The sequence below is a fragment of the Microcaecilia unicolor genome, chromosome 1, assembly GCF_901765095.1.
Source record: "Microcaecilia unicolor chromosome 1, aMicUni1.1, whole genome shotgun sequence".
Lineage (NCBI taxonomy): Eukaryota > Metazoa > Chordata > Amphibia > Gymnophiona > Siphonopidae > Microcaecilia > Microcaecilia unicolor.
Window position 1 is genome coordinate 462698910 of NC_044031.1, and position 14350 is coordinate 462713259.

Here is a 14350-nt window from a genome sequence, read left to right on the forward strand (position 1 = left end):
CTCCACCTCTAGATGCAACCTCTCTCCACCCCCCCATCTACCTTGAACCGCATCTTCAGGGAGGCTCCCCGGCAGCAGCAGTAGTTCGCGGCTGCTGCTTGCGGCCTGCTTGGGGCTTCTCTTCTGCCATGACCTGTCCACTTCTGTGCAACTTTCTGTTTATGTTAGGGTGGACCAGAGCAGGGGAGATGCTCCAGGCTGGCTGCAGACAGCGGCTGTGCATTGCTGCCACTGCCAGGGAACCTCCTTCAAGATATGGTTTAAGGTGGGGGGAGTGAGGGAGGACAGTCGAAGAAACAGATATGCGAGTTCACGAAGGGGGAGGCACTGGGCCCCCTGGTTCTCGGCTGCCCAGTCAGTCCACCCCTGCATGCACCACACCAGTTGAAAAACACTGGGTGAGAGGGAAGAGTCCCTACCTCAGGGAGGAGAGAAGCCTATAATCTTAATTGAGGAGAAATGAAAGAAGTCCACAGGTAGGTGGGGAGCTAATAAGAAGGGAAAGGTTTATATCCTGGGGGGCCCTTAAAAGATCTCCCACAAAGCAGTGAGGCAGAGAAAGTGCTCGGGAAGAAAGGAAGAACCCAGTCCCCTAAAATCTGAGGAGAAACTATGGTCTGAGAAATTCCTATATGGAAAGCCTGCTGGAGAGGATTCAAAGCTGCATAGCAGGGGACTCTGTTGAGAGAAGGAACAAGGTACTTACCATTAACTGGAACTGAAAACATGGACAATGATTTTCTGGTATTTTTCTTTTGAATAAGATAAACACTCGGGAATGGAGAATAGGACTTTAAAGTTATGGCGAGTTTGATTCTATTCAGTGGGAGGTGGCTGTTAGACTGGAGATCCTAGTCTTTCCTAAGAAGGAGCCAGTGTTTTTGGAAGCTTTTAAGAGGAATACTGAGAAGAGAAAAAAAAAACCCAGACCTTGTTTGATGGGAAAAGGCTGGAGCCTGTGAAAGAGACTGGAAGCTAATTTGCATATCCTGAAAATTAACACTGTGTCTGTTTTCTTGTTCCTCCTCTGAGAGCCAGAAGGTTCTAGCTACCCCACATGGAAGAAGTGGGGGTGGACGGGGGAGGGGAGGGACACAGCACCACCAGGTGTCACCCTAGGTGAGGGGATGAGGGACTCAGCACCGAGTATCATCCTAGCTCAGATATAACTCCTGGAATGAAATGAGCAGAATTTACCAGCAGTAACCCCCTCCCTACTCAACTGGCACCAAAAAACCAGGTCAGGAGCTAACAGATAAGCACCATGGAGGAGATGCACAGTCCATCTACCATCCGCTTGGAGACAGAGAAAAGTACTGGACACTTCAGGCTGCAGGGTAGCATTAAGGGACGAATTACTCAGAATGATTTTTCTCTGTCTCCTTCTGCTGGTAGATGGCTATAACCCAATGGGGCTGGACTGTCTAGTATGGATGAAAAGGAAGAGAATGTTACACAGAGCAGAGCAGAGCAGAGATACCTGTGCATGCTCAGTGGAACATTTCAAAGGCTTTCCTTAACTAGGAGTGGAAGAGTGGCCTAGTGGTTAGAGTGGTGGACTTTGGTCCTGGGGAATTGGGTTCGATTCCCACTGCAGGCACAGGCAGCTCCTTGTGACTCTGGGCAAGTCACTTAACCCTCCATTGCCCTAGGTACAAATAAGTACCTAAGCCACATTGAGCCTGCCATGAGTGGGAAAGCGTGAGGTACAAAAAAAAATTAAAGTCATGGGATAGGAGGCAAGGTTCTGGTGTGAATAATTGGTTATTGGACAGAAAAGAGAGGGCAAGGTTGAATGGTCATTTCTCTCAATGGAGGAGGGTGAACAATGGAGTGCTACAGGGATCTGTACTGGGATGTATTTATGTTAACATATTTATAAATGATATGTTGAAGTGATCGAATTTGCAGATGATACAAAACTATTCAGGGTTGTTGAAACACCTGCAGACTGTGAGATGTTGCAGGAAGATCTTGGGAAGTTGGAAGACTGGGCATCCAAGTGGCAGATGAAATTTAATGTGGACAAATGCAAGTCTACTAAAAATGCTGGCTCCTCCTACATTCCAATGGCTTGATTTTGTGCGTTTTGCACTTGAATGTTGGGGGGAGGGGTTGAAAATAGACCAAAAAAACCCCATCCAAATCACAAAACAGTATTTTCGGAAAAAAGATAGATGTTTTTCTTTTTCGAAAATGACCTTCTTTCCTATTTAGATTTTGGACGTTTTTTGCAAAACGTCCAAAATCGGACTTTGACGTCATATCAAAAATGCCCCTCTTTGTGTCATCAGCAAATTTGATCACCTCACTTGTTATTCCTGTTTCCAGATTATTTATAAATATGTTAAAAAGCAGCAGTCCTAGCAAAGATTCCCGGGGAACCCCACTATTTACCTTTCTACATTGAACATATTGATTTCTTTTAACCAGTTCTTAATACACCATCGGACACTGCTCTCTCTCCCTCTGTACAGCAAAAGGAGAAGACAAGGGGCAGTACAATGAGCCACATCCTCTTTTCTTCTGCTGTCCTAGACCCTACTGCTTGTTTGAATCAGGTGGATGCAACAGACATTTGAATTATTGTACACAGAATTGTAATAACTTTTGTACAAATTTTATAGACTGTTGTACTAATGTCTGATAAAGTTTTGCACTTACCAGTGTATGTGGAAAGCCTTTCTGGTAACTGAGGGCACCAACAGTATGTTCTCATATCCTAGCCTTTGCTGGGCAGACTGGATGCACCATGTGGGTCTTTATCATATTAATATAGTAGATGATGGCAGATAAAGACCTGTACGGTCCATCCAGTCTGCCCAACCAGATAAACTGATAGCATAAGGTATGATGTGATATTTCATATGTATACCTGATCTTGATTTGAAATGCACTCCGGATTGGTTTAAACATCAGCAATAAGCTAAGTATTTGTACTTTTTGAATTAGAGACTTATTTTGCATAAATCATATTTGATTTTGTAAAAGGGTACAACAATCAGAATGGTGAATAACAATGTTTCTTGTGTAATCTGAGGGTTTAGTGATTGATAAAACTTTTGTGAGTATTTAATGGGTGGGATGACAAGTGATTTTATACATGAGGTTGGAAAATAAAGTTTTGTGATTTTATAATATTGGATTTATATATAAAGAAGTCTTTATAGTGAATTATGATTATAGGCAGTTAGGGACTAATTACAATTTGAGTCCTTTTGTTATAGTATTCTTGTATCCTTGTTCTAAAACTTAAGTTGTGATCGAAGCTCCTGGAAAACTCCACTTAAATCTATTCAGCCACAATCAGGGCACAGACCATAGAAGTCTGCCCAGTACTGGCTTTGCTTCCCAATTACTGGTGTTTCCACCTAATCTCTGCTAAGCTTCTTTGGATCCATTCCTTCTAAACAGGATTCCTTTGTGTTTATCCCACACATTTTAAAATTCCATTACCGTTTTCATCTCCACCACCTCCTGCCGGAGGGCATCCCAGGTATCTACCACCATTTCAGTGAAAAATACTTCCTGATATTATTCCCGAGTCGGCCCCCTTCAACCTCAATTCATGTCCTCTAGTTCTACCACCTTCCCATCTGTGGGCAAGGTTTGTTGGCGGATTCATACCTTTCAAATATTTGAACGTCTGTATCATATCACCCCTGTTTCTCCTTTCCTCCAGGGTGCACATGTTCAGGTCATCAAGTCTCTCCTAGTACGTCTTGCTACACAAACCCCATTACCATTTTCGGCACTTTTCTTTGAACCGCTTCAAGTCTGTTTACATCCTTAGCAAGATATGGCCTCCAAAACTTCTGAAGTTGTCATCGAAGCCCCACTTCAGCCCATTCAAATCTGTCCAGCCACGATCAGGGCACAGACTATAGAAGTCTGCCCAGCACTGGCTTTGCTTCCCAATTACTGGTGTTTGCCATCTAATCTCTGCTAAGCTTGTTTGGTTCCATACCTTCTATAGGCGTCTGCCAAGATTCTCTGTGCTGCTGCCCAAAAAAACTCTTTACGGCACTGTATGTGTACTGGCAGATGCATTTACTGCCTAAATGACAGTAAGTGCATCCGGGCTATCTGTACCAGCGACAGCAAGCCCAGGTGGCAGGTGATCCTTTACTATCTGCATTGGGCTGTCCACACCCATTCCCCTGCTCATTTCCTGCCCCAGAACAGGCTATCCAATTAGCACACGCTAAATGTCATGCCAGAGAGATAAGGATTACTGCAGCTGTGGGGTAATTGTGCAAACTGTTTATTCATGTTAGTAAAATAGACCCACTTTTTTGTGTGCAAGTCCCCCATTACTAAGAAATTGCCCCCACAGATAAAGCTCAAATTGGGCCCCAAGTTAGAACTACAAAAAAAGTTTTTTTAACATGTCCAAACAACGTCATTGAAAGTCATAACTTAAACTTTATCTGGAGGGAGGTACAGAGACTATTACATTATGGAAAAAATTGATTAATCGCTGCTCAGTAAAACCATTAGAATTGTTAATAGTCTATTCTCCTGCACAGTCAGATATGTTTAACAAATGCACTAGGTGTTCACACACTGTACATGCATTTTTATTGAAAATTAAGCATTTCAGATTTATTTTTATCTAATGTGTGTTTATCACAGAGATTCATTGGCTAAAAAACAATTTACTGTACTCTGAAATTTGACCTGAATTTATTAAAACTGTAATCTTAATGGATGTTTTACCAAATTGCTTCCTAGTGGAATTAATGTTAAAAAGCAGTAGCTACAATTAACAAATGTGTATTTGTACCATGTTTAGGTTTGCTGGAACTAAAATATATTACATTACTGTGGTTATTTTATTTTAGAAACATCCTCACATGTAAATGGAAGCAATTAATGTTTGGAGAGGCTTAGAGGTTTAAATGCCATTTCAGGATAGGGGCCATTCACAGTGGGGAGGTCAGTATGTTTAGATGGCTAGGAGAGGGGGAAGGGGGAAATGGGACTTGATATACTGCCTTTCTGAGGTTTTTGCAACTACTTTCAAAGCAGTTTACATATATTCAGGTACTTATTTTTGTACCAGGGGCAATGGAGGGTTAAGTGACTTGCCCAGGATCACAAGGAGCTGCAGTGGGAATCAAACTCAGTTCCCCAGGATCAAAGTCCACTGCACTAACCACTAGGTTAGCCCTTCTATACTGGACATACTAAATAAATGTGGAAATTGTATCATGTGTGAAGTCATGGAGGAAATAAATTTTGAGACTTTGCAAAAAACAAATGGATTTACGTGAGATGCTCCACAAATTGTACCTCTAAGCCTGTGATATACATGATTACTTGTCCCTGTGGCTCTAGATATATTGGACAGATGAAATATTTCACGTGTTTTACATCAAAAAGAACAGAAATGGATATATCGTCTTGAGATAGTTGTTCATATGGGTCTGAATGGTCAATTAGAATGGGAAGTATTTTACTGATAAAATCTGTTGTCTATGCAATTGAATCGACTAAAGATGACATCATTTGAGGGAGGAGACACTTCTGAGGGCTTCCTATTTAAACAGTTGCCATTTTGGGCCGAGTGTTCGCGTAGAGTAAAAGGAAATATGGTCACTTGTTATCTTTTTTCTCCTGATGAAGTAGCGAAACAGGGATTCCTACAACTGTCGAGAAATCAAAGATATATACGCTGGATTGAAAATTAACTAACAAAAGATGTACATGTCTCATTGAAGATGTTTGTGGACTTGGGACATCGTGTTTAGAACATTCGCTTAGAACGGTATCGGGAACAATGCTTTTTAGCACTTCTATTGTGAAGCTAAGTATCAGTTATTGACTTCTAAATGAGTTTTCCAACTTTACACTTTATATTTAGAGTGGTAAGTGTGGGTTATAGTTTGAGCACTTAAAACAAAATTTGTCACATTTAACCCCCCCCCCCCTCCGTTTTTTACTGCAGAATTTTTCTCCCATTGTAAAGATTTGGGGAGTTTTTATTCTGCAGGTGTTTTTGGTTAGTGGTGGATGTTAGCCATTTCAGTTTGTGTCCCAAATATATGGTACCCTGGGCTTATGAGGCTACATTACTTATAAATATAGTGACTTTGGATATGTGACAAACTATTACCTTATATTCAGGGCATAGGTTTATTTAATAGTTTCTAGATAGTATACTACTTACAATGTCAACACAATATGTAATAGAACATTTTAATTGATAGTGAAGGGTACAAACAAAGATGGAACATATAGATAGGTAAGAAAGTAGGAAGAATTAGAAAGTAAGGTTAAATATTATCTCAGCTAGGGTAGGAATGGAAAAACATATCCTGCTGCAGTATGTGAAGCCCGTGTCACTCCTTGTGTGTGTGAGTGAGACTAACAAGTTAGTTACTTCTTTCATTAAAGGCCTGGTTGAACAGCCAAGCTTTCACCTGCTTCCTGAAGTACAGATAGTCTTGTGTTAAGCAGAGCCTTTCAGGAAGTGCATTCCAGAGTGTGGGGGCTACTCCGCAGAAGGCTCGATTGCGGGTATCACATCGTGTAATGTCTTTTGGAGAGGGTGTGGTTAGTGATAGTCCTTGAGAGGACCTTAGTGTCCTCAGCGGTGTGTAGAGAATCATCCTATCCTTCAGGTATTCAGGGCCTTGAAGATCAGACATAGAGTTTTAAATTTAGCCCTGTATTATACTGGTAGCCAATGAAGTTTTTGTAAAAATGGTGTGATGTGGTCACATCACTTGCAACCTTCTATGAGTTTTGCTGCAGCATTCTGAATCAACTGGAGCTGGTGCAGTCCCTTTGTGGTCAGACCATTGTATAGTGCATTGCAATAATCCAGCCTTGATGTTATCATGGCATGCACAACTGGGATAAGATTCACCTTCTCAATGTAAGGAGAGAGGCAGCTTAGCTGTCGCAACTAGTAGAAGCAGCTCTTGAATGTTGTTGCTTGGATTTGGGGAATCAGAGTAAGTGTTAAATTTAACTGTATTTCAAGGTTCCTGACTTGTGATTTCAGGAGGAGTTCGTACTTCCCAAAAGAGATTTTGATGTCAGGTATGTATCCACTTGTGTTAGGGACCCAGAGAAGCTCAGTTTTACTTGGGTTCAGGCAAAGTTTGTTGTGTTTACCTGTCTAACATCAATTCAAGAATGGGCTAATCAGTTTATTCAGGGCTGCGGGGAAGTCAGTTTCAATGCATATGAGTAGATGCACATCATCCGCGTAGATGTAGAACTCAATGTCCATTGACTCAATCAACTCAGCTAGTGGCTTGAGGTAGATATTGAACAGAATAGGTGACAGTATCGATCCTTGTGGTACCCCGCAGGTCAGTGCCCATGGTGGTGATGAGTTGCTGCCAAACATTATGGATTGTTGCCTGTCTGATAGATAGGATCTGAACCAAGCAAGTACTGTTCCATTGATACCTGTTTCTGTCAATTGTGCTAGCATGATATCATGATCCACAGTGTCAAAAACTGCTGAGAAATCTAGCAGTACTAACACGGAAGTGAATCCCCTGTCTCGGTTTCTGTGAAGATCATCAAGCCCAGCATCCTATTTCCAACAGTGGCCAATCCAGGTCACAAGTACCTGGCAAGATCCCAAAACAGTACAATACATTTTGTGCTGCTTATCCTAGAAATAAGCAGTGGATTTTCCGAATTCCATCTTAATAATGGCTTGTGAACTTTTAGGAAGATATCCAAACATTTTTAAACCCCGCTAAGCTAACAGCTTTTACCACATTCTCTGGCAACGAATTCCAGAGTTTAATTACATGTTGAGTGAAGAAATATTTTCTCCAATTTGTTTTAAATTTACTACTTTGTAGCTTCATTGCGTGCTCCCTAGTCCTAGTATTTTTGGAAAGAGTAAACAAGTGATTTACGTCTTCCCAATCCGTGTGCTAAATCCATTACAGCACCTTAGTAAAAGAACCCCTTAATTTGTAATGTAGTATTTAAATATGTCAGGTTTTGACATTTACACCTGCTATCTTTATATTTTGCACAGTATAAGGGGACACATTACTGTTTGTGTGGTGTTGTGTGTAAAGTCTGACTTTTTGGAAGTTCAGTTTAATTTTTGTCTATGTATATCTATCTTTAGTTTGTAGTTACTTATTCCATATTTCGTGAGGATCTATCTGCATTCTATGTGAGTGGAAGAGACCAGGAGTTCTGCTTGTATCGAATGTCTGTGCAGGATCAATCTGTACTAATTTGACTTGTTTAGTTTTCCCAATAGGTATATTGATATTCTAGGGCCTACCACAATGTTTATGGTGCAGTCTTTTCTTAGGTAGGCCCCTTTTGTGTGACTCTTGGAAATTAGTGCTATTATGGTATGGTAGGATTGCTCTATAGTTCCTGAGTGACATTTGTGGGGTATTTTTTTATTATTTTAAAATATGCCTGATACTGGATTTTGGATTTGAATTTAGATTACACCTTTCTCAGTAGTAGCTCAAGGCAAGTTGCATTCAGGTACAGTAGATATTTCCTTTTCCTGGAGGGCTTGCTGTCTAAGTATGTACCTGAGGCGATGGAGTGTTAAGTGGCTTGTCCAAGAAATCAAGGAGTTACAGTTGGATTTGAACCCTGGCTTCCCTGGTTGGCAGCCTACTGCTCTAACCATTAGGTACAGTTGATACAGATAATTTAAAAATGTAGACACTTTCAGCAGCCGAACTCTTACACCGGTGCTGAAAGTGTATATATATTTTGACTGTAATCAAATTCAGAGCCATTCAAAGAAAGAGTATGCTGGTGAATATGTCTTAGTTGTCATACATATGTCCTCTGATGAAACCATAGTGCAAAATGGCATGGCCACTGTAGGGATAAGTGATAGATGGATCCGTAACATTAGTCTTTGTGACGTTTTGATAACTTAAGTTCTTTGCATACAGCATATATCACAAATGTGAATATGAATGTTTGTATATGAGCTCAATATTATTACATATTGTATCTGTATTATCTGTACTAGTTATATATATAACTAGTTAAACGTACATTTGTACGTTTAACTGGCACATAAATGTGGATGCCCTTGTGCTTTTATTGTTCCCATGATAAAATGGAGTCACTGACTATAATGAGCAAAAGAAAACAGACCTAGTAATGGCAATGTTTTATTTAAAGAAGAAAAGAAGGGGCAAAGAAGAACCCCTATGTAGACACTAGCAAGCGAAAGAGTAGGGCTGGACCAAGAAACCACCAGCAGCAGAATAAAGATAAGCAATTTTATTGACAAAGCACCATATGTAAAAAAGACCCAACACAGGACCATGTTTCGATGGGACACTGCCTGCTTCAGGGGTCCTGTCCACTGCAATCACAATTACTGAGGAAAGATCCAGAAAATCTACTACACCTTGAACAGCTATCAGAATCTGTAAAAGACTCCATAACACAATCCCGTGTTGAGTCTTTTTACATATTTATTTATTTGTTACATTTATATCCCACATTTTCCCACCTATTTGCAGGCTCAATGTGGCTTACACAGTACCGTAATGGCATTTGCCATTTCGGTTGATAACAGATACAAGATTGTGTTGTGGTCAAATGAGGTAGAAGTGAATCAGGTGTGGTGCTTTGTCAATAGAAATTGCTCATCTTTATTCTGATGCCAATGTTTTATTTAATGAACTGAAGCAGAGTTGATACAAACTTTTAGTTTGCAGCATGCATGTGTAGGCATAAACATTTGTGGTACATTCTCAAATAGGTTTATCTCCTCAACTGGCCTGAATATAGATAAAGATTTTTGTAATACAAGAAGAGCAGGCCAACTATTGGCAAATATATACAAATGGACATTCAAATGGGAATGCAGTCATAGGAGCCAGCTCTGTGGATGCTGTGAATGCTTGAGCATCTCCAATATCAAGAAAATTATTTGACTGTGTCCAGGGAGGGATAATTTCCATTGGATTTAACACCCCCAATTGTTTTGAAAAGTTGGCTCCTATGAATGCAGACGTTCATGATGGGACATCTGAAGTTTTGCAAGTATCTTAGAACAGGATCTGCTCACATAAGCCTGTTCTAAAATGCATGGTACTACATGGACATCCAGTTTAGAAAAACAGACATCTAAAATATTGACAGGACCACAGAAGAACATAAACGTCTTTGTGGCAGCACATGAACCTCTATGTTATGAAATGTCAATATAGACATTTATGACTGGAACATAAACCGTTATGTCAGCCGTTCCTTGTCAGTTTCATATTCTGGGGGACACAAACCACTGGAGGATGAAGGGAGGTGACCTTCCCTAATCTTTTCAGTGAAGCGTTGCTTAGTAGGAGCACTTTTCTGAAATCTGGATGTTCTGGGTAGCAGGTCTAACTCCCAACGTCCATCTCTTTAGACATAGATGTTCATTCCACTTCTGAAATGGGGAACAAATATCTATTTTTTTGGGCCCACCCTAGTCCTCTCGAAAACACGCTCAAACACCCCCCCTTGCCATTTAGATATTCTTCAGTTTTTCCATATCCAGCTTTGTTACATTGGAACTTGGACAGCTAAGTGCTTGTTTAGGGACATCCAAAATGTAATGGGCACTTCTAAAATAAGACCCATAGCCATGTATGCAGTGCAGGAATACTGCCAAATTGAGGTTTTTTTTAATAAAAAAAAAACAAACTAAAGACCTTATGGTCATTTTATTTGTCCAGAAATGTCCAGTTATAGTTATAGTATTTGAGTACTTTAGCCTGGATTCTACTCTCACTATCATATGCTAAAGTGCTAAAAATATCACAGTTGTGGGGATGGCCCAGACTCAAGGAAGACCTAAGCACCCTGGATGCCACAATAGGTTCTTACACCTATACATACTCAAAGAAATTACGGGAGATATTTTTACCAGGAGGGAGGGAGGGCAGTTTTCAAGTAGCATATGTACCCAAATTTTTTTCGGAGGGGTGATCATGATTATTGAGGGAAGGCCAAGAGGCCCAAAAATTTAATTGGGGGAGGGTTTCAAGGTTAAAGGTTTGCCTAGAGCATCTAATACACTTGCAACAGCCCTGCACATGTGGTAATATATTTATAGCCAAGATTAATTTACTTAGGTTACTATCCTTTCCTATGAATGAGGCTAGTGCCTGCCCTGGGAAATATATGAAAGATAAAACAAAAATCCCCTATTGCTAATATTGTCTGAACAGGGTTCTAACAATCTGTTTTGAACCATGGTATTGTATTAGTATAATGAGGTCACATTCTTTGCCTCTGCATGTGGGTTTCTTCTGTTTTATTACAGGATTATTTCCTTTCCACTGCTTGATTTTTCACTTCATTGTTAGCAATTGCTGAATTGCTTCCCTACACTGTTCTGCAGGATGACTGAACAAATGTAAAATAAATGAACAACGAAAAAAAACCCAGATTACATTCTGCTACCTCTAAATTGAAAGCAGAAACGGATGGAAGGTGTAATGCTGGGGCAATCAAGGTAGAACTTCAGTATTAATGGAAAAATACAGGCTACCAAACATACTGTGCAATTTTATGCAGCACATTTGATAGAAATGAAGGTTAACACTATTTACAGTCATATTCTATAAAACATACTTTGCTTACTGAAACAGAAGTTTTAGAACAAGGAATGTGCCGGGCAGACTTCTACGGTCTATGCCCTGAAACTGGCAAGGACAAATCAAGATCAGGTATACATATGAAGTATCACATCAAACCTTATGTAATGAGTTTATCTTGTTGCCAGACTGGATGTCTTTATCTGTCGTCTTCTACTATGTTACTATGACATCACCAGACATCACTAGGTCACATGAGTTAATTAGCTTTAAATTATAGGATGATACCACTATTCGAACACAAGACCAAGTGCAGAAGCTTGGGGTTTTCTTGTACAAGAGACTGTCAATGAGTTCCCAGACTCTTTCGCTGGTATGTACAAGTTTGTTTTCCATTGAAGATGAATTAGGTAAGTTTGCCTTTTTCTGGACAAGGGTAATCTTTGAAAAGTAGCATTGACACAGTAATGGGCTGCTGACAGGCCTTCTCAAACAACAGAGTTAGTGGTGCAGCTAGGACTGAATGGGCCCTGGGCAGAAAAATAGAGTTGGGCACCCTATAACACCATTACTTCCAGGGTAGTTGTACTGGAAAGGAGGGAGGGGGAAGAAGATGCACATTTCCCAAAACTGACATATTACAATTAATAAATTCAGAAAAAAATACTTTTCTTCTACCGTTAATGTCCGATCATTGCTTTGGTCCTAGGATCTCTCTTCTTCTTCTTCTCTATTTTTTCTTAACTCTCTCCAGGGTCTCCTATCCTTTTGATATTTTTTCTCTATGTCCAGCATTCATTTTTTCTTTGTGTCCCTATCTGCCCTGTCCAGTGTCTCCCCTCTGTGTCCCTGAACCTATCCTCCCCCCATATTCAGCATCTCTTCTCTGTGTCCCTATCCCTCCCCTTGTGTTGAGTATTGTCCCTCTATGCCCATGTCCCTATGTTCCCTCCAGAGCCAGCACCTTTTTTGTGTCCCTGTTCCTCCCTATGTCCAGCTTCTCTCTTCCCTTTATCCAATACCCTCCCAGCCCCCACCCACCTTCAGTGCTCTGGCATCTCTCTCTCCCTCCCTCCCTCTGTTGGTCCAGCATCTGTCCTCCTCTCTCCCCTGGTCCAGTCTCTCTCTCTCTCTCTCTCTCTGCTTCCCCTCCCCAATCCATCATCTGACCCTTCAAATTTGCTCCAGGTCTCCCACACTCTTTCCTCTGCTCCCCCAGCCCTGGTCCACCATCTCTCCCCTCTCTTCCCCATCCTCTTTGCTCCAGGTCTCTCTCTTTTCCCTATGCTTCATCCCCCCCCCCCCAAGTCCAGTATCTCTCCTCATCTGCACCCCACAACACACACTGGCCAGTTCAGCATCTCTCTATTCCCCACTCTCCCTCCCCCTTTCCTGGGTCTGGCATATCTCCCTTCCTGTCCCCCACCCCTCCCTAACCCCGCTGCCTCATGAGTCTGGCACCACTCCAGCTGCCCCCTCCCCTGGGTCCAACATCGCTTCAGCTCCTTCCTCCCTCCACAGCTGCTGCAGGTCGCTACTCACAGCAAAGAGAGTACTGAAGGCTGTCTCTCTGGCCAGCAGGGTCTTCCCTGTGAACGTCCCGCCTCTCCGATGTATAGGATAGGCCCTGCTGACGAGAGTAATGACCCTCTGCAGGTATGGAAGGCTGGCAGGAGGAGGAGGGAACTGACACAATGCCAGACCCAAGGAAGGGGGAAGGGGAACAGGCGCAATACTGGACCTGAGCATGGGAGGGCGAGGGAAGGTGCAAATTCAGGTAGCCCCTACCATTGGGCAGTGCTGCGCAATTTGCCAAGCTCACTCAATGGTAGCTACACCCCTAGAGTTCAGATTCAGGACTGCTTCATTGTCACATGCTGCCCGATTAGCAGGGAGTTAGCGTGGGAGCCCTTACCGCCTAGTAAACAGGTGGCAGTAAGGGCTCATATACTAACGGCCACATGCTAATTAGGAAATGAGGCCATTATACAGCTGTACTAAAAGTGGCCTCAGCACTAAAAGGAGCACAAGCCACTTTTTAGTGCAGCTTAGTAAAAGGGCCTCTTAGAGATTAAGTGCAATGGAGAGCCAGGTGAGATCAAAACTAAGGAGGCAGATGGAGAATACAAATCCCCTTTGGACAGTGTGTGCAAAGTTATCTGCTTTGCACTCAAAAGCACATTAATGTGTTGAAATATTCTTCAAGTCCTATAAATCAAAGAGTTTTAAATATTGAATTCTTGGTCTAATGCTTCCTCTCTGCAGTTTTTAAGGAAAAATCAAGTTTGAATGCTTCATATTTTTTTTCCTGTATATTGCTTTTAGGATGCTTTTGGCAGCATTACATTTTAATAAGAACAGTTGAAGAGACATCATGGTAAAACATCAAAAGAAATCACCAGTTGCAAAATCCAGACCAGCTGGGGAGATTATGCCATCTGAAAGTAAATATACATGTGGTTCTTTTTTCTGTCTTCAAAAAATATTCTAAGGCACATTTTAGGTTAAGCACTGCAGTGATTTTTCTTTTCTTATTCTCTGTTGTCACTTTCAGTGTTGTATAGAAGAAAGGACAGGAGTCCGATTCATTACCATTTGGCAGGTCCAAAATTGACCCTGAATGCAGAAATCTTGTGGGATCGGCAAACAGGAATTGGAACAAGGTTGGGATCTTGGTAAGCAATAGAGGGGTGAGTTTGAGAAAGAGGCTAAAAGTTAATGCTAGCTGTCCTTTGCCTCTTCCTTGGCTGAGAGCAGGGGTTCTGTGTGAGCAGAGGCTTGGTGCTGATAGA